The sequence below is a fragment of the Cupressus sempervirens genome, chromosome 8 (assembly GCF_028749045.1).
Source record: "Cupressus sempervirens isolate cs-2001-9-10 chromosome 8, ASM2874904v1, whole genome shotgun sequence".
NCBI lineage: Eukaryota > Viridiplantae > Streptophyta > Pinopsida > Cupressales > Cupressaceae > Cupressus > Cupressus sempervirens.
The window spans coordinates 249,520,323-249,542,877 of NC_143125.1; positions in this window are offsets into that span (position 1 = coordinate 249,520,323).

Sequence of the window (22,555 nt, forward strand, 5' to 3'; positions counted from 1 at the left end):
AATGTGCCATTTTGGAGAACCTATCAACCACCACAAATACTGAGTCATTACCCCTTTGTGTCCTCATAAATCCAAGAAAAAAATCCATACTTATGTCCTCCCATGGCTTTGATGGAATAGGCAATGGCTGATAAAGTCTAGTATTGTGACTAAATCCCTTGGCCAATTAACAAATATGACAACTCTGTACAAACTTCTTCACATCCTATAAAATTTGAGGTCAAAAATAATATTCTCTAAGAATGGAAATGGTCTTATCTTGACCAAAATGTCCTACCATCCCTCCACTGTGTATCTCCTTAATCAAATTTTCCCTCATGGAACTCCTTGGAATACACAATTGACTGCCCTTGAACAACATACCATCCTGAATCAGATAGTCTAACCACTTAGTTCTATCTACAGCAACAGGTTCTTTACAAGCCTTCATTGCTTCAAAAAAATCAAGATCCTTAGGGTACAGATTCTTGAGTTCATCAAACCCAACTACTTCAACTTGCATTACTATAAGCAACAACTACCTCCTACTCATGCATCTGGAACCCTATTAGATTTTCCACTTCTATGCTTCAACACAAATGTATAGCTCTGCAAGAACTCTACCCACTTCATATGCCTCTGATTCAATTTACCTTGGCTATTTAGATACTATAATGCCTGGTGATTAGTATATAAAACAAATTCCTTTGGTAATAAATAATGCCTCCATTTCTTTAAGGCCTAAACTATTGCATAGAACTCTTGATCATAAACATAATACTTCTTTTTTGCATCATTCAATTTTTCACTAAAATATGCAATAGGCTTACCTTCTTGGCTTAATACAGCCCCAATAGCACTGCCACTAGCATCAAAATCCACTTGGAACACCTTGCTAAAATCAGGAAGTGCCAACATAGGTTATTCTGTCACCTTCTTCTTCAGCAATTCAAAACTTCTTGTAGCTACTGCAGTCCATTTCAACTCTTTTCTATCCCCTCTTATTGTGTTAGTCAGGGGTGCACATATGCCATTGAAATTCTTAATGAACTTCCTGTAAAAACTAACCAGACCATGAAATGATCTCACCTTAGTAGCAGACCTTGGAGTAGGCCATTCCAAAATGGCTTTTACCTTCTCTGGATCCATTTTAAGACCTTCACGTGATATAACAAACCCCAAGTAGACTAACTCCCTTTTTTCAAAGATACACTTCTTTAGATTAATTAATAGTTTCTCTTCCCTTAACCTTTCAAGAAAACTACAAATATGCAATAAATGTTCTTCCAAAGTCTTGCTGAAAATTAAAATATCATCCAAATAGACAATAACAAATTTTCCCAAGAACTTCTTAACTACCTCATTCACAAGCCGCATCAAGGTGCTTGGGGCGTTCGTCAATATAAAGGGCATGAATAGCCACTCATAAAGACCCTCCTTGGTCTTGAAGGTTATTTTCCACTCATCTCCTTCTTGAATCTGTATCTTATGATAGCCACTCTTGAGATCTATCTTTGTGAAGTACTGAGCTCCACTCAGGCAGTCCATAAGATCATCCATTCTTGGCAAAGGAAACTGATACTTGATGGTTATCCTATTTATAGCTCAAGAGTCTGTACACATTCTCCACTCTCCATCCTTCTTTGGTGCCAGTACTATAGGTATTGCACATGGACTCAAGATCTCTTGAATCAAACCCTTCTTCAATAGCTCCTGAACCTATCTGTTTAGCTCCTTAATTTCAATAGGAGTCATCCTATGAGCTACCTTATTAGGCAAACCAGCTCCAGGGATTAAACCTATCTGATGACTAATTTGCCTTACTGGTGGCAGTCCTTTGGGAACATTATCAGAATTGATATCTCCAAACTCACTTAATAAATCTAAAACTTCAAGTGGTATTTCACTACTACCTTCCTTATCTTTTCTAGGAATCAAAGCATAGCACATACACTGATGTTTCATGCCATCTAAAAATTTTCTTCCATCAACAAGATAGATCCTAGCATTGCTGCATACCTTTTCACCTTCCTTTACCATGGGCTTCAGTTTGTGGCAAACTCCATCCTTTATTAGAGAGTATGTGTTTGCATGACCATCATGCACTACATGCCTATCAAACTGCCATGGTCTTCCCAACAATAGATGGAAGACATCCATTGGAATAACATCACATAGAACTTCATCATGGTAACTCCTAATTTTGAACTTCATTAAACATTGTTCACTTACTAGGACCTTATGATCATCCTTCACCCAAGCAATCCGATAGGGCTGGGGGTGTTTCTCACTCTTGAGCTTCAGCTTAGAGACCATCTCTTTTGACAACAAGTTGTCAGTGCTACCACCATCAATGATCACATCACAACATTTATTCTCGCATTTGCACCTCGTACGAAATAGACTCCTCCTTTGTCCTAGTTCAATCTCTGCACTTAGTAGAACCCTTTCATTTAGTAAAGTCTCTCCTCTTTCTGCATCCTTTGAATGTGATGACTGTGCATCCTCATCCACATGAGCAACCCTAGCTTGGCCCTCAACTCTCCTATATGTTCTTCCTTGTCATTGAGGGCATTCAAAGGCACGATGGCCTTGTTCATTGCAATGGAAATAGGTACCATGGAAACCTCCTCTTCCTGAACCTTGTCCATGTCCTCTACCTCTTCCTCTTTGATCTCCAAATTTTTGATCACGGGAGTGGTTGAAATCCTCATTCCTCTGGTTCCTGCTAGTACCCACATCTTCATTTTTCCTTTGGGTCTCATTTCAACCTCCAGATGACCTACCACTTCCCCTTCCTCCTTGACCGCGCCCTCTTTGTCTCCCTTCAAACTTTTTATTTAGATTCTCTTTAACTCATAGGGAAAAATGGTATGCCTCTTCAACACTGGTCATTCTTACCAAACTTAATATCTCTTGGATGCTAGGTTGTAACCCACTGATATAATGAGCAACCTTCTCCTTATTTGCTTCTGCATGCCCTGCTCTAATCAAAAGTTGATAAAACTCCTATGTATATTCTTGGACTAATTTTCCTACTTGTTTTAACCCATGCATCTTCTTAAACAAATCAAGCTTGTAGTCAATAGGAATGAACTACTTCTTTAGTTTATCCACCATGTGATCCCACCTTGTGATCTTCTCCTTTCCTCTTCTATTTCTCTCTAATTGAACCTCTTGCCACCAAATTTTGGCATGCTCTTTTAGTTTGGCCTTTGAAAACTTAACCCTATCTAGATCCTTGATATCCTCATACTCAAAGTACTCTTCCATTTCATTAATCCAATCAATCAACTCATTTAGTTTTAGATTTCTTGAAAATACACCCACATCAATTGTAGGTATTTTCCCAAACTTAGTAATGGCCCTAAAAAGACTCTCCTCTACTTGATTCAAAACTTCCCCTTTAACTTCCCCCTTTGGTCCAATTTCTTCTTCTTCATTGTCGTCCTCACTTTCATCACTTGCAGTAACATTTGTTCCTCTACAGAGCTCCTCCTGCAACACTTGAACCTGCTTTTGGAGGGCTCTAACCTCCTTAGGGTTAATAGCTCTGGCCCTTCCACCATGCTCTCTTCATGGAGGAATCTTCTTAATTCAAACCCACAACCACACAATCTTGGTGCAAACTGTCTCACAGTTGGTGCTCTGTCTACACACTCAGGAAAACTAGGCTCTGATACCACTTGATGGGGACACGACCCAAGCATAGAATGGACACAATAGGAAAGGGAAAATTTCATTAACTATGAAAATATGCTAGTACACTTAGTGCAGAGAAAAAAACTCCAAAACATGCCCTATGGGCTTACAATAGCATAAATTTGGAGATAATTTCTTCTCCCAGTACCTTCTCTCAAACTCCACTCTAAACTGCCTTTTACAATGCCAAAAATGTCCTTAAATAGACCCTAAAGGGTTAAGGATTAGGAATACATTCTAGAAAGTTCTAGTTGGCATCCACTGACCAAATAGAAGGCTCCAGAAGTTGCATTAGAATTCGGTACAAAATTAGAAGAATCTAGAAATGATCTTCTGGAAGGCATAACTTTTGAATCGTAGCTCCAATTGACAAATCGTTTACATTTTCAAAAAGCTCTTGAAGTGCTCTATAGCCCTATGAACTAGCCTCACTCATCCCCCATTTTTTGGTCCTATACAAGGTCATTTAATGCCCTAAACCTAACTTTGAAGCATTCTTATGAGGTCTCCAAAAATTGAAAAACTGTGATAACTTTCAAACTGTGCAGCCTTTTAACCTGATTCTTTTTTTAGAATATTCTAAATCACAATTTTAATCCTCCCTCCAATTTACACCTTCTAATCCACCATAATTATGGCTCAATTACATAGTCCTTTTTTTTGGCATTTACATGTATCCCAAGGTGCTTAAATACTTTAACCCAAAACACTGATAATGGAACTGTGAGAGTTGGAACCTTTATTTGACCCAAATGGGTATCCAAAAATGAAAACACATGAAAAAAAAACTAAGTCTAAGTACATTTTTTTGGGTAACACAGGATTGCCCTTATACCTCTGGATGCTCCTACATCACCTTCTCCTTCTCAATTTTTTCGTCTTCACCTTATATCTATGAGTTAGGTGTAGAACTACCTTCTTGACCTATATGGACTTTTGTCCCATCCCACTCAACTATCAATACTACTTGCACTGAAGAATTTGGCACTAATGTGCTAACATTTGATGTCACTGAGTCCTTTCTTTTATATACGAAAATGGGAATTGAAACATGAGTGTCAGTGGTGACACCGTATTGTTCTACTAGACCTCTTGGCTCTATAGATGTAGGGGGTACACTAGATGTGTTAGTGTTTTGTTTCTCCTCTTCTAATATTTTGTCAATCTCATATGTACTGACTAATACACTATTAGTATATAGTTTAGCAAATAAATTTGAATCCTATAGTGTCCTTTTAAAATAATCCTCTAGCAAAGGATTGACATATTGGAAGCATGAATTTTGATGGTATTCCTATGGGGGAGTATGCTAGAAATATGATTAGATCATTATCATGATGATATGTTACATTCATGAATATTTTTTTCATTGATGTCAACATAGCATTTTTTTGTGGTATCTAACAAAAAAATAGTGGTAAAGATCAAGTAGTACAGACAGATCATTGAGTACTTTCAATTGAGAGGATAAAGGGAGATTATACTATGTGTCTAGTATACATATCTAACCTCGAAAGCATAATATGCTAAGTCTAGAAGAAGTTATGCAAGTTTCAGTGATGACTGTTCTAAGATAGAGTTTACAAAGGCATGTTCTAGTAAACTTATTATATCTCTTAGCAGAATTGTTATTTTGAGAAGCCAAAGTTAAAAATATAAAGAAGACATGTTGATGATGACATGGACAAGCTCGCTCATCATAATGTTACTGTATGGAAAGTTATTCAAGTTGCAAGGTGAAAGATTAATGTTATCACTAAATGTAACATGTTCTTAATGTGTTCCTATAATAATTAATTGAGAAGGTGTAATAGCTAACTTATGGAATTGTTTTGTGGATTTAGTATAAAGAAAGGACATTTTCCTTTATCACGAGATAAGCATATATGGATGAATGTGAATGATTGTAAGCAGCACAAAGAGAAGAATGTGAAGATAAGTAGAGTAGAGAGGAAGTGAAGGAAACTTCATTGTCAAGGTTTTATTGTGTGATTCGAAGTTTGATACTTGGATACAAGGTTCATGACTTGGTCTACAAGGTCTAATAGTGATTGTTCTGGTTGATAGGATAGAGGAAAGAAGTTAAAGTACAATACACACAATTATTCTCCAAGGAATGGTTGAGAAATTAGTTAGATAGTGAGTTTAGTGGTCTTTCCCTAGAAGCTATTTGGATAGTGAGTCCTTCTATCTTCTACAACTCCTAATAGGGTTGGCACAACTCCTAGTAGGGTTGAAATCTTCTAACAAGGATTCAAATTCTCCTAACATGGACTCACATGTACTAAATGTTGTAATATATCCCTATAAGGGTTCATCCTCTAACAAGGAATATTTATTTTAGTACATTATTTGTGGGCATCATTCCCACTAGGGTTTTCCCTCTAATCAAGGGTTTTCCTAGTTAAAATATTTGGTAAAACTGTCTATGTGCATCTTGTTATGGTTACTATTTACTTTGGTTGAATGGATAATATTGTTTAAGGTTGATAAATGTTTTAATTATTGGATAACTAATTCACCCTTCCTCCCCCCTCTAAGTTACCTTGGTGAACTATTTTTTCTAACATGATGTTCTGCATAGTGTTATAAAAAAATCATGTATCTTGATATTATCTTGTTGACTTCCTTGGTCCACATGAGGGGGATTGGCACTTGACATATGTACCTTAGGTACATTCTAATCTTTTTGTTGTTGTTCTTCAATTGTAGCCTTTGTATCTACTTCCTTCTCTATGCCTCCCTCATGTCCATCTTTGATAGATCCATCACTGGTAATCTCCACTACTTTTTCATCTTTTTCCTTACCTACCTCCTTAGGTGCTAGCTCAATTTCCTTTTTTGTTTGTAACCCATAGACAATCTTCCATATTTTGGTGCTTTTTTTGAAAACTTCCTCAGTATTATTCTATAAAATGTTAAAGGCTCTGTATTTGGGAGAAAATCTCCCCTTGTATTTGTTAATGGCCTTAGTCATAGATGACTTGTCCAAATCTAGCATTACTCTAGTTGTTAGACTATATTACCACCTTTGCTCAACTATATCATATAGAATTTTGGGTAAAGAGTTGGGAAGATCAATAGGTGTGTTCTTAAATGTGGCCGTCATTTTATATACAAATTCCTCAACCTTATTCATTTCTAACTTTCTAAGTTTATCAAACTCAACATGTGTGAACCCTGGAAAATAAGCATTGTTCTTAATAGTGTCACACAAGTTGTCTAAGTCAAAAGAGGGACTGTGGCCTACCACTTGCAATTGACTATTGTCATCTAATTTAGTCTTCTCCTCATATGACTCATTTGGAGCTACATATTTTCTCCTCTTTTGTTTCTCTTGTTGACTCTACTTTGTAGTAGTAGTAGTTATTTTAACAATAGGTTTGTTAGCCTCTTGTGTTTTCTTTATAGTTTCCCTTGTGCTAGCCTTGGTAATAGGTATTGCTAGCTTTTTTTTGTTGGCTTCACAAAATTCTTTCATTTTCTCACTGCTAACTTCTTAGCTTTCTCCTTCTTCTTCTCTTTAGGTTTAGGTACTTTACTAGTTTCTTCTACCTCAACACCCTCATCATGTTCTACTTCTTCTTCTTCTTGTTCCTCTCCTTGACCTTGTGTTAGTTCAAGAGTGGCTTGGGAAAGTTGATCATCTTCATAATCCTCATCCTCATCATCTTCTTCTTCTTCCTCTTCACCAAATCTTTCCTTTAGCTTCTTTACGATTTTATTTTTCTTTCTCACCACAAAATTTGTCTTCAAATCTATTGTACTTCTTGATTTAGCTTCCTCATAATTACCAAATTAGGTTGCACCCTTGTCCACTTGTTCTATAAGTATATTCATAATGGATGTTGATGCCTCATCTACATTTCTTTCATAGGAAATTGGTCTAAGCCATTTGACCCTAAGAACAACTATTTTTACATAAGTATGGTTAGCATTAACTAGAAAACAAACATCATCATAATATTTCTCTACTAGTGACACTGGTATCCTCAGTCTCTATTTCATAGACTTCTTAAAGTCATCAAAGTAACTTGTCATGACTGACTCAAAGTTGTCTCCAAGTTTCTCTATGAGCTCTCCAATTTGAACCACAACAGACCTATTGGTCTTCCAAGAAACTTTTCCAAAAGAAGGAAATGTGTTCTACACATGAAATAATATGCAAACTAGTAATGGACCAAATTTGCATTGTACACTCTTTGCCTTTCTTATGGCCCCCAATTTTTTTGATAACTATTGGAGTTGTAACTCGACAAGATCATAAGAGTGATCCTTCTTCACTATCTTGTCGCCTAAATCCACAACCATACAAGACACACTATTCAATTAGTATAGTACAGAGAAAATTTTGAAAAATCATTTGTTGTCATTACATTATGCAATTTAGGGTTTGCTTGTTGTATTTCTCAGATTTCTTAGATTGCCCTAGTTCATGTCCAGCCTTTCCAGGTGTCTTATCTAACAAGAAAGAGTTGCAGTCTTATAATATCAATAATTGGTCCATCTATGTCAGATATTTCCATTTCCATTTTTGGTTTTTTTTTCTTAAAGTTAGAAATAATTGTATTTGTGTATTTTCCCAAGAAAAGGGTGGTAGCTTAGTCAAGGTTTTGAAGCTAGTGCTTATTTAGTGAAATGGCTAACAAAAGAAAAAATAAAAGAGCTTATGCAAGAGCTCATCTTGATGAACCAACGTATGCTGATTTTCCAAAAGGTGGTAGGAAGAACCTAAATAAGAAAAGGACAGATCCAACTCCCACCTGGAAGACTAGGGGTAGTGTATCCATCAATTCCTAGTATCAACTAGTGATAGGGAGAGAGTCTTCTTCACTCAGCTCTAAATTAGAAACTGTAAGACTCTTAGGAGGGATATTCACTACCCTAGTACCAGATGAAAGAGCATATCAAGATAAGGATATGTCACTAGTAGGGAATATATCCCCTAGACCAGATCTCACAGCTGAAATGCATCATAGGTTAGGACTTAGGAATTCTTTTGGAGATCCCTCTAATCCTAAGACAATCCCATACATAGAACCAAATCTTATAGATCTGGATGACCCTGATGATTCAAATGCTACTTCTATAGATCCTATAGAAGTACAACCAAAGATAGGATTTTTGAAGAAATGGGTTGCTGAGGAAGAAGCTAAGCACATTCACCTTGAAAAATAAAAAGAGCAAGATACCTTGGATGCCATAATAGAAAGAGATGCTCTATTGAGAAGGATGGCTACCTTGAAGGAACAAAATAAAAAATTAGAAGAGAAAACTATGACTCTCCATACTGATGTTTTTGGAGATGTAGATAGTCTAAAAGCTAAAATTCAAGAACAAGAACAATGCCTAAATCAAAAGCAAGAACCAGTTATTGCTCAAGTCCAAGACTATAAACATATACAAGTAAATCCTATAGAACCCATTGTGAAAGTTGCAAACAAAGGAAAGGGTAAAGCTATCAGAGTTTAGATAAATGAACCTCAAGCTCCACCCAGCAAATCTTTAAAACCTTTCATATCCAAATTAGATTTAGATCTAGAGAAGGCTAGAAAGGAGAAATAAGATCTTTCAAAAGAGCTTAAAAAGGTGGAAAATGAAGCTCAAGCTATAGAAACCAGGAGAAAAATTTAGTTCATTAAGACTAATTTTGCATTAGCCTCATGGCCAAATTTATCCATCCCAACTTTAGTTTCTATACCTCCTTGTGGACTAGTAGTTTCAGTTTGAGGAATATCTCAATCTGCTCTTGCTTCATCATCCACCACTTATATTCAAGCCCCTATTGTCCAACCTCAATAATCCTAGAGTGTTCCTATAAACCAAGCACCTCAAATATTCGTAGTTTTCAAAAGAAACTTGTATACATGGAAAAGTATAGAAAAATATCATTTGCAGGTATTCCTAGTCCTCCACATTCTATATCTTTTGATTTAAGAGATAAAGTGGTTAAGCTTTCTAGAAATAATGCTATCACTAGTGAAGAACATTTGAGAATTTTCATAGACATGTTAAATGATTATGAAGTTGAACATGAAGATGTGGTCATGAAGTTGTTTGTGCATTCACTAACTGAGGATGCAAGGGATTGGTTCAGAAGGCTACCTGATGATAGTATTAGCTCATGGAGTGATTTGGAGAAGTTATTCAAAGAACAATATGGAGATAGCACTAATGCTAGATTCATGTTAAATGAATTCAAAAATATCAAGAAGAATCCTAATGAGTCTAAATTTGATTTCAATGTATGATTCCAGAAAGGTATGTACAAATTGTTTCAGGTTATGAGATTGAATGAGGATGTTTGTCTCACAACATATATTAACACTTTTGATAGAAAAATGGCTTACCAATTGAGGGATAAGGATCCTAAAACTTTAAGGAATGTGTACAAGGTTGCAGTAAATATTGAAAATAATAGAAAATCATCTAGCAAATCGGGTAGGAGAGATGATCCAAAGCTTTTTAATCCCAAGAATAAAAATGAAAGGGAGGTTGATAAAACTCCTGTAGGAAAGAAGCTAGAAGAACCTACAATAGGCCAGGTGTTGGAATTACTTAAAAAGATGAATCCCACTAGTTTTAATAAGCCAAATCTTGCTGAGAAAACCCCTATGAATAATAGCAACTTCAATAGATAGCCTAGAATGCAGAATTACCCTTATACTACCCAATGGAAGGATGGCAAGCCAATCACTAACCAAACTCAAAATGTAAAGGATAAGGGTACACTAGACCATTTGCAAAGAAGTTCAATAAACATGAATGATAATGTGCCATGGTGTATTATTTGTCAATCACCCCACTCGACAGAATATTGTACAGTTGCTCAATCATTTATTTCTAATCAAAGTTTACAAACAAAGGAGGAGGAAGAAGAAAAGGGTAATGATGATGTAAGTTGTAATATGGTAAGCATGTGTAGTGATTATGTTGATTTTGATTTAGAAGAAACAAAAAGTGATCTGGAAAATAAGAAAATGGCTTATCAATTGCATCATCAACAAGTTTTTTCAGGTATGAAAAAGATCAGGTACGTGTTACATCTTCTGAAGTGGGTCATGTAAGTTTAAGAATGCCTTCCAAAGAAGAAATTGATAGGAAAACTACATAAATGATTTCCAAGTGCATAGCAACTATAATTTGAGAAACAAAATAGTTAACAATGAAATTGGGAAGCCTTCTAGTATATTCATAAAAGACATCACTCATAAGATGAAAGATGAAGAAAATAAGACTAATACAGAGACAATGAAGGCTAAAGATGTTAAAACTAAGAAGTGGGAACCTAGGAAGAAATTGCAATTCCAAGCCAATGAGACATCAAAAGCAATTGTGCAAGAGAAGGGATTAGGGTCTAATAATTCCAAGCAAATAGTAATCCCTATTGCTCAGAAGGCTCTTACTCTAGGTATGATTATTAAACCTACTATATCTGAGCTAATTGATATGATATCCATGTTATCCAAAATCACTATTAAGGTAGCTTTGTCTGAACTCTTTAGAATTGAAGAGAATAAGAGTAAAGCCTTGTCATAGTTGGGAGGGATAGGAAATGGCAATAACAATGTAGAACAAAGTGTTATTTAGCAGACTCCCTTAGTAATAGAGGATAGTGGCACCATGTCCAAAATTCCCCAAATGTTCTTGGATGACTCATCAGTAGCATACATAGAAGATATTTCCCATTCTTTCTTAGTCTAATTATAAAAGGGAAGACCCCAAAAAACTGTATGATAGACTTAGGAGCCTCTAACACCATAATGCCTTTCAAAGTAATGGAAGCCTTAGGGTTGAAATTAGACACTAAGTAGGGTAGATGTAGAGGTATGAATGCTAGGGAAATCCCAGTCATAGGTACTATAAATGCTTTTCCATTTAAACTAGCTGCATATCCTAAGGTGGAGTTGACCATGTCAGTCCTTGTAGTTGATATACCTCCACACTATGGAATGTTGCTTTCTAGAAAATAGAGTGTTGCTATGAGAGGTAGCTTGCAATGTGACTTAACTTATGAAACTTTTCACATAGGTGGTAAGGTTGTAAAAGTAAACAAAGAGCCAAGGGTTAGTCACATCTTAGGTGAAGAAATTGACAAAGATGCTACTTGCTTTTTAGATACTGGTGTGAATGCATTCAGAGCTGAATTGATTATCCAAGAAGTTGATAATTTTCTTGCTATAATTGAACATGAAGTTGAGTGTTGTATGAATTCACCAAATTTATGGCCAATGTTCTTTGATAGGGCTAGTTCTAAGGAAGGTGCAAGGGCAGGAGTAGTTTTTGTCTCTCCTAAGAAAAACACTTTTAGATACTATTTTACCTTAATTTTCTCATGCACCAACAATATAGCTGAGTATGAAGCCTTGCTATTAGGATTGAAAGTGGCTACCCATCATGGGATCAAGAAGTTATATGTTATAGGTGATTCAAAATTGATTTTCTCATAAGTAAGGGGAACATATGCTTCTAAGAATAGCAAGTTGAAATAGTATAGAAATGTTGTGTGGGATGAGATTGAATTCTTTGAAGCATTTGGTATAATATGGAGGGATAGAACTCAAAATAAGATGGTCAACTTATTAGAAAATGTAGTAATTAAATCCCAGGATGTATCATTTGTAGGGATATCACAAATTGAAGTTCAAAATAGGCCATCAGTACCTGACAATGTTGAACATTGGCAAGTCTTTGAAGATGAAAAAGATATTGTGAAGATAAGTATCATGGTCAAGAGATGGATTGCAGTGATTTGGTTGAGACCATAGATGGGAAGGAAACAATTTTTGGCCAAGAAGTTATATATCTAAAGACTAACAAAGTACCTAAAGGTCTGGTCATCTTGGAGAATATGTTTGATAACTAGGATAGGGTAAGACATGGAACTAAGGATTGTAAACCTTAGGAGTTAGAAGAGATAAATATAGGTACTAGTGAGGCCCCAAAGAAGGTCTATATTGGTCAAAATTTATCAACTAAAATTAGGAAGCCTTTGATTGACCTATTAAGAAAGTATAGGCATGTTTTTGCCTAGTCATATAATGATTTGAAAGCCTACATAGAAGATCTCTTTCAACATGTTATACCATTGGAAGACAATGTAAAATGTTTTAGGCAAAAGCAGAGGCCAGTCAACCCCACCCTATCCCCCAAAATGCAAGAGGAACTAATGAAGTTAAGGGATGGGGGAATAATCAAACCTATTAGACATTCCACCTGGGTTTCAAACTTAGTTCCTATTAGAAAAAAGAATGGAGATATTAGACTCTATATAGATTTCAGAAATCTAAACATTGCTTCCTTAAAAGATAATTATGGATTGCCAAATATGGAAGCCATGCTGTAGCAAATAATAGGGTCTAAACTTATGTCAATGATGGATGGATTCTCAAGATATAACCTGGTCTGGTAAAAGAAGTAGAACAATTCAAGAAAGCATTTATAACTCCTTGGGGGACTTATGTATATGTAAGAATTCCTTTTGGATTGATTAATGCTAGTGCTATATTCCAGAGAGCCATGGATGTGGCTTTTCATGAATATATCAATAAGTTTATGGTGGTATATCAAGATGACCTCATAGCTTATTCCAAGAAGGTTGAAGATCACTATAGGCATTTGGAAAAGATTTTTATCAAAGCATTGGATTATGCAGTGTCATTAAACTCTAAGAAATCTGCATTTGGGGTGACTAAAGGTAAGTTATTGGGACATATAGTATCAAAGGATGGGGTGAAGATAGATCCTATGAGAGTAGTAGCTATTGATAAAGTCCCCAAGCCAAAGAATGTAAAAGGAATTCAATCTTTCTTTAGGCAAGTTAATTTTCTGAGAAGGTTTGTTACTAACTTTTTTGAAATCAGTAGACCTATTTCAAAGATGCTCAAGAAGGGAGCTATTATAGATTGGAATGGTGAGCCTTCACAAGCATTCCAAGATATTAAAACTACAATAAAAATGCTCCAGTACTAAGAACTCCTGACTACACTAAGCCCATGCACATATTTTGTTTTGCTTCTTTTCATACGGTAGCTGTAGTTTTGTCGAAAAAGAATGAGGAATGATATGAACAACCAATTGCATTCTTTAGTAAGTCATTACAGCTAGCTGAGTTGAAATATGAAATAAATGAAAAGTAAGCATATGCTCTAGTAAAAGTTGTAAAGGATTTGAGATGCTACTTGGTAGGTGCTATTGTTATTGCATTTGTGCCTAGTGCTACTATGAAAGATATATTTTCTCAATAGGTAAGTTTCTGGAAGAAGATTTAGATGGATCAATAGGATCCAAGAATTTAACATTGAGATAGAGATAACAAAGTTGGTAAGAGGTCAAGGTTTAGCTAAACTCATGGCTCAATAAAATTTGGATGCTAACCAGATTAATATGGTAACAGATGATCTTAGATTTGATTCATGTGATATGAGCCATTGTGAGTGGTATACCAATGTTATTCACTATTTGCAACACTTAGAGGTTCCATCTCACTTAATTGAAAATGAGAAAAGAAGCACTAAATTATAGGCTATCAGGTACATAATTATCCAAGGCATTCTATGATGGAGAAATTTTGAAGGGATATTACTGAAATGTGTTGATCGAGAAAAGGCCCAAGAAATTCTAAGTGAGATGCATACTAGAGTGTGTGGGGGACATTATATGGCCAAAACCACTACACACAAGGTAATGAGAGCTAGATTTTGGTGGCCATCCCTATTCACGGATGTTCAAATCATGGTTAATAAATGTGACTCATGTCAAATGTTTGCTAGAAAACTTAAATTCTTAGGTAATACTCCTTTAAAGCCAATTAAGGTGCAAGCACCATTTCAGCAGTGGGGTATGGATTTCATAGGTGAGATTTCTCCTAAATCCAGTACTAGCTATTCATGGGTTTTAGTTGCTACTAACTACTTTTTAAAATGGGTAGAAGCTATCCATACAAGAAATGCAACAAGTAAAGTTGTGAATAATTTCTTGCTAAGTAATGTTATTTCCAGATTTGGTTGCCCTCAGAGAATTGTGATAGATAATGCCATGTGCTTTAGATCTGAGGAATTTATAAAGTTTTCTTACAAGTATGGAATAACTAGGTCAGCATCTTCCCCATATCATCCACAAGGAAATAGGCAAGTTGAATCCACAAATAAAAGCTTGTTAAAAATCATTAAAAGGACCTTGGATGATAACAAGAAGGCATGGGATGCTAAGTTGCAACTTGCAATATGGGCTGACAAAGTGAATATCAAGAAAGCCATTGGAGTAGCTCCTTTTGATCTAGTATATGGAATTTAGGCAAGGATGCTTCATAATAACTTAATGGGACTCTACAATCATATCCAATTATATGATGAAGATATGATAGATGATATGCAAGAAAGGCTTGATGAGCTTGTAGGGTTAGTAGAAACAAGAAAGGAGGCATCAGTTAGAAACCAAAATTTGCAATTAAAAATCAAGACATTGTATGACAAAAGGATAGTAAGAAAAAAATTTCAAGATGGAGATTTAGTCCTAATGTGGAATGCTAGAATTGAGGATAAAGGAAAACATGGTAAGTTTGACCCTATCTGGCTAGGTCCCTATTTAATTGAAAATTCATGGGAAGAAGATTCTTATATCATCAAGGATTTATCAGACAATATTCTGGAACTACTAGTTCATGGATAGTTCTTGAAGGATACTTTTCTTAAGGTATCTATTTTTTCCATGAATGTTAGCTTTAGGTTTCCTCATATTCTTGTACATTGTGTATATTTTGTACATCCATGTAAATATCCCTATATAGTCTGGTTTCTTGTTTTAGTGCATTATTCTATGCTCTCTAAAGAAGTTGTCATTCAAAGCCAAGTATGTGGTCTGCTCTCCCAAAGATTTTGAGCTACTGCATAGACTAAAATAATCTATCATCCCTAGACAGAGCCATTGTTGGTTTGATTTTCATAGTACTGAGAAAATTTTGAAAAATCATTTGTGGTCATTAGATTATGCAATTTAGGGTTTTCTCATTGTATTTCTCAGATTTCTTAGATTTCCCTAGTTCATTTCCTAGTCTCTATGTTTATGGAATTTAATTAGTTTCTCAAGGTTTATCATCAGAGAAATCAATTGAGAAACCCTAAATTTGAAAACCCTTGAAAATAATATTTCAAAAAATGCTCTTAAGGCATATTACTTTTACCCCAAGGAGGGGCTTGTGTAAGCATGACTTCATTAAAATCTTGTTTAAACCTTAGGTGGCCATGCTTTGCCTACAAATTACTTGATCATTTTATTAAAGAATACCTTTGATGATACTAAGTTTTTATGATCGTTGATCTTGTTTGTTTCAATGGGCATCACATTCCTGTAATTTTGAGATGCAAGTTGTTAAAATAATGTAGGCATGCACTTTGATGACACGTAGCCCTTGCCCTTTTTAAGTCCAAGTGAGTCGTAAAGTTTGTAATGAGTCATAAGTTGTCAGAACCTTTTGTAAACATGTTAGTACTTTTTGTGCATGTTCTAGAATTCCTACAATGTCATTGGTTGAGTTACTAACAGAGGTATTCTTTTATCACCAAGATTCATTAACCATTGATTTCATTTAAATCAAGGGCTAGTGCTTTCCTGCTAGAAGGAGATGCTCAAGAATTAAATAATGTAGGGATGCATAAATAGGACACATAGCACAATCTAATAGCATGGGCCCACCATTTCCAAGGATGATGATTGAGATGTCTTCTGTGGCAAATGTCAGATGAGTTGCACTGGATGGCAGTATTTTATTCATCAATTTGGCCAAAGTGGTATTTAAGACACATGATTCAATGGTTATTGATATGTCAAAGATCAAAGGTTAGTGGAAGCCCACATTTTCAAGCTACACAAAAGATAAATAAAGTGGGGAAGTGGTTTTTTGACACATAGCAAGGTGGGGTTGAGAATCTCTAGTGTATGTTGTGGTGTGCCATGCTGTAAGATTATCACTAATATGTACTGCCAGATGTGCCACTGAACAAGTTGGTCTTCCAGATGGGAGCAAAGCTTTATCAACCATAGATCTTTTAAATATTGAGGGTTAGTGCAAGCCTACATTTTGAAGATGCTCGTTCAATAAGGAATACAGGTGTGTGCCTTTGCGCTGCATGACACAGTGGAGAAAAAATTAGGGAAGAATGTTGAGCCACACCATGTTGTCGGTCACATATCTTAGCTGGATTAATTTTATTATAGGTGCATAAATCTCAGAAATTAGTAGTTAGACATGTCAGAGCATGAGGCACTAATATATTTGGCATCAATTTGTGACAGCTAGGTGTCGCAATTATGATCGCAATGTGTCGCCACTGTGACAGTAATAGACGTTGTTGTTTTTTAGTTGCAAATTATGACATCTATCCTCTACCATCACAATTATGATGCCTATCAGTCACTATGAAACCACTTTATTATGGCATGAACCCTATCACAATGCTTGCGGCATACATCACAATTGTGACATCTGCCACAAGCATTGTTATGGGGTCGCAACGGCATCTGGGGATGGGGTCATTGTGGCGACGACGTCGATGACCATCCCAATGCTTGCCCTGGACATTGCAATTCTGACATCCATGAAAAATTATGATGGGGATTGCGATGGCATCTGGCGATCGGGTCGCTGTGGTGGCGACACTGATGTCTATCACAATGCTTGCCGTGGACATCGCAATTGCAACATCCATGACAAACATTGCGATGGTGCCACTATGGCAGCGACACTAAGGGCCGTCGTAATGGTTGGGAGGATGTCACAATTGTGACGTCCATGGAAAGCATTATGATAGGGTTGTTGTGGCAGAAATGCCAACTGTCATCACTGCGACAGTGACCCTGCCGCAAGCATATTCAGCCTACTGCTTCAGCAACAAACATTAGCAATGTTACACCCATTCTGAACCACACCAACTGTAATTTTTGATGTCTTAGTTTGCTGCACAGAAACATAGAGAGAAGACCAATTTTTCTCTGTGCTAATGTTAGAGTCTTTCTCAACATCAGAATATTGTCTAGCTTTACTTAAACCAAGTCTGCCAAGAACTTCTCTTTGTTTCTTTAGCTTAGTACCATTTCCACTAGAAAGCTACTTGTTTACAAGAGGCATTAGAGTATCACAAAATTTAGCAATGTTACACCCATTCTGAACCACACTAGCTGTAATTTCAAATGTCTTGGTTTGCTATACAGAAACACAACCATTTATTTTGTTTGACAAACCCTTTCCATGGGATTGTTGTGGATACTTAGAAGTGACTAAACATGCAAAACTTTTTGCAGCTAGATACTCTTTTCTAGAAGGCATTTTTGCAGAGCATTTCTGCTTAAGAAAAATGTCAACCTTCTTAAGCTATAACTTCGTGCATTTCTTCCTTTCATTGGATGGTTTCTTCCCCAAAATATGCATTGCTCTTAGAACAAAATGCCCCCTGAAAGACAATGCTTGTAAAAATCAAGGACATGGACGATGCTTCATAAGCTTCAATCTATTTCTACTAATGAGATAGTGGTTGTCCTCATGGTGTTTTTGGTACTTTTGGCTGGAAATACATTTAGTTTCTTGACTATATTTCTACAACCTATGTGGATGCATAGCTTTTACACATGACCCATTCATTTCCCTTCCCTTATAGAGAAAAGTACCATTTTTGCCTCCCTGCCAAAAGGAACATATAAAGATTTATTAGGACTAAAAGAAATTTTCTCAAAAACAAAAATATACACTGCAGCATTAATACAAAAAATAAGCACCTGAAATAAGGAACCATCTTCCATGGATAGGAGCTTAGAAACCTCACTCTCATTATCTATAGAATTGTAGACCACACTACCATTCTCTAGATGCTCACCGGCTACAAGTTTACCATTTGAATCATTTTTTGGAAGTTTAGTAGCATGATGCTGAGTAATAATACCCATCAAACAATTTGTAGAATGTTTGACATTCTCATGATCTATTACCATTAATTTTTGAATAAGCTTCAGAATTTCTACCAATATAGTTCTCATTATCATTGCTCACATCACAGTTTTGAGAATGTCTAACAACCATATCATTAAAATTACCCACAGAATTAGCTCCCTTTATTTCAGATTCCTACTTCTTAACATTATTACTAGACCCATTTGATGTGCATCCATTACTTATGGTATGACTTGACTAGAAGACATTATTTGTTTGAATACCATTGGTTCTTGGAGGCACCATCTGTAATGTAGCATCATGATTTGCTGATGATCTAGATTTACTGCATGACTAGCCATAACTTGTGTTTTTTTCTAGATTTTCTAAAATGAAATTGACATTTGACAAATTTTCTACCTATTGGGGTATCTTGTTTACACCTACAACACTAAAAGAGATTGTTGTCATTTGGAAAGAATGCATGTTTTCTGTCACTTGGGGGGCATATGAATCTTGTAAGTGGTTTTCCTTTGGATGTCCAATGTTCAATGACACCCTCTTCTTTAGTTTAGAGCCATTATACTGAGATTCAGACCAACCTGCTGTTTGAATGCTAGTTTTCTTATCTCGTATATAGAATAGCATGTAAGCTTTCTGGGAAAGCACACTTTTCTCACTGACTGAATAGACCTAGAGTACAAAATGTCATAAGAATAACTTCAATCAGTCTAAGCAACTTCAGTATAATTAGTGTTACCATATAAAGAAAAGGTTCTACATAAAATTGTAGTTCTTTTGTGTATTCTATTATACACAAATTATAATGAGCTTGCTCCACAAAATTAAACATGTCTTCACAACTGTAGCAAATGTATACCTGATTATCATCTAAAGCATGCCAGATGCCTATGGATGAATGAATAAAGCACAAATAATGACCAGAATGTGTGCTCTAGCCATCATGAACAAGAACACCATAAAGAGTGTACTTAAAATTGCCCTCCTATGATTGATCAATAGACAAAGAAACTAGAATATCATTCAAATGTGCAAAATTTATTAAAAAACCAGTAGATATTACCAAAACTATATTATTAGATTTCACTGAAAATGTGATCCACTGGCAAATAATATTGTAAAGGCTACTTACATGTGAACTGCTAACAAATGGTTTGAGATCCAACATACAACCAAAGTCTACTTTTTTGTCAATTTTTCCTCTAGATCCAACTACATTGAAGCGCTTGAGATGAATTGCAAGAACATGTGGTGCTTTATCAATTTTGAGTTGTTTTAGAGCCTTCACTTTTACTTTGCATTGTTCACATTGATATCTTTTCACACCCCCATCTAATTGCTCCACTGTCGTGTAATGGGATAATGCTTTCAACAAGGAATTTGCTCGAATGATCTCTAGGCTCAAATCTAAGAAAGGATCAAATTTATTTGAGCAATAAGAACATTGTGTGCACTTCACCTACAAGCCAGGTTGAAGCAATTGTTAATGAATAAAATACTTTTCTAAGACTATAACCTAGAGTTCCCAACATAAAAATAATTTTGAAAGGTTTAAGTGACTCAAAAAATCCCATTTATGAAATGAACAGTAAATCTTGGAGGTGTCTATAAGCCCCTCTCTATTCCCTCGCTAATATTTAAAAAGATGATGTTTAGATATGAATAACTTCTTCTGATATCTTCTTACATTCACTCATCCTTGTTAACAAAGTACGGAAAATTTTGAAAATATAAACAACTAAAAATCACAACCTGACTTATGAGTCAGCCACCAAATATTTTATGTACCAAACTCTTCTCATAAGCAACAAGTGATTCAATTAAACAGTATAGATAAATATAGTCTTACTGGTGAAAGAAAGTTTTATGTTTTTTCTGTGTTTTTTTGAATATATGATTTTTTCCTTTGTTCAAAATATTAAATATATAGCAATGCATGGGAGTTGAAAGTGCAGATACAGTGCCCCTCATATGATCTTTCTATCTCTTGAGTCAGTTCTTTCTGATGTGCTTGAGAATACATAGAACAAACCTGCATCCTTTATAAGTTTAGGCCAATCTTGTGAAGCAACAACCTGAAAGTTCAAAAATCACGAGAAAAATTAAACATGGAAAAAATTCCAATACTATCATCATTATAATCTACTAGAGATAGAAAAATTTTCATGTCCAAACCTATCAATAAATGCCTAAATGCAACACCTTTTCCTATAGAATAATTCATCTACTCTAATTTTAAAAACTTATAGAAATTATATTTCAAAATTTTGTTAGGCAAAACACGTAGATAGATATGACATTATTCTCATGCTCAAATCACACACCCAGTGATAGCATAACATATATTAATTCAATGAAACTAATTTTAAGAAGGGTTCAGTAATCTAGATGTCTATTTCACATGTGAGTAGTGGTACTCTGAAACAATCATGAGATAATGTAGTTCAAATTTTGGTGAGAATGTTGAAATGTGATCAATAAACTTAAATTTTCATCTAGAGTTACTTGTTAGTGAATGTACATGTAAGTTCATAAGGATCATTATGATGAAACTAAGTTACAATCATGATTCCAAGAACAACCTGTCAAATAATAAACAAGTCAGAATATGAATTTCATTAAATTTTAAAAGTTTAGAGATTAGGGATTGGATCTGTGAAATTTAGTTTTACATGTTTAGGGATTAGATCTATGACTGGAGATGTCACTTTTATGCACCCACAAACTGAGGCAAATAATCCACATACAGGTTATGAATCCAAACAAATATTGGTGATGGGACATAGAATATCATGAACTGATTTGTGTCATATTTAAACTAATTATTCATTTATAATAATTCAATACTGATATGTTCTTTAAAAAGAAGGTTTCAAAATCTCATGAACCCCTTTTTTAGCTATCATTGAACAAGTTTTGTAATCAGTGTACCTTAAAAAAAGAGTTCATAATCTTACACAAAAGAATAACAATAAATAGCTTTGTTTCAGTTTGGTTAGTTAGTGAAATGGTAGATGAGAAGGTTGTATCTCCAAATTGATTTTGATTTTATGAAAGTCGGGTTGAACTAAATTCAAGGGAATGTCTATTTAAAAGTTGCTTTCACAAAACAGTAACCATAGGTTCTACCTATCAATTGACAGGTTTTTTATTTAAGTGTTGTCAATATTAAATTTTAATGGAGCCAGGAATCAATTTGAGAAAGATTGAAACATGTTATCATTCAATTCCTTCATACAACATAATTATTTATGATCCAAGTTGGACAGAATTACAGAAGAAAAAGGGATTTAAAAAAGAAATCAATCAACCAACATGTAGGTGCCATGATGAGATGACACACACATGTCCATATGCAAGAACTATGGCATTATAACCTTGGAATAAACCATCAACAAGTGGAGCAACACATTCTCCAAAAATCATTGATGATGGAGAACCAGTGCTACCATACACGTGATCAAATGTAAATGAATCCGTACCAATTTGCACCTGCAAAATTATAATTAGAAATTGGTAGAAGTTAGAAATATACTCTACGACTCCATTGAATGTAAAATCTAGATCTCAGAATCTATATGATTAAAATACGAGGCATTAATGGATTTCAATAAATTGAAGCAACTACTAACAAAATATGCATCATGCACTATTTAAAAAATAAATGGCATGATAGTATTTTCATGTGCAAATATTAATATACAAAAGAAACTAGCAGTTTGAAAGTTGTGTCTAATATAGAAGTGTAATTAAACAACAAGAGAGTTGGAATTGTAAAGATTATTGTTACTGTATTTATAACACTATAGTTTTATAATTAAAAAAGTTCTATCGAGTTTCTCAACACACACACACTGAATATTAATTTTTGCAGATTCAATTACTAAGAGTCCAGTTTAAAAGTGTGCAAATTTGGCTTGAGATGCTGACTTT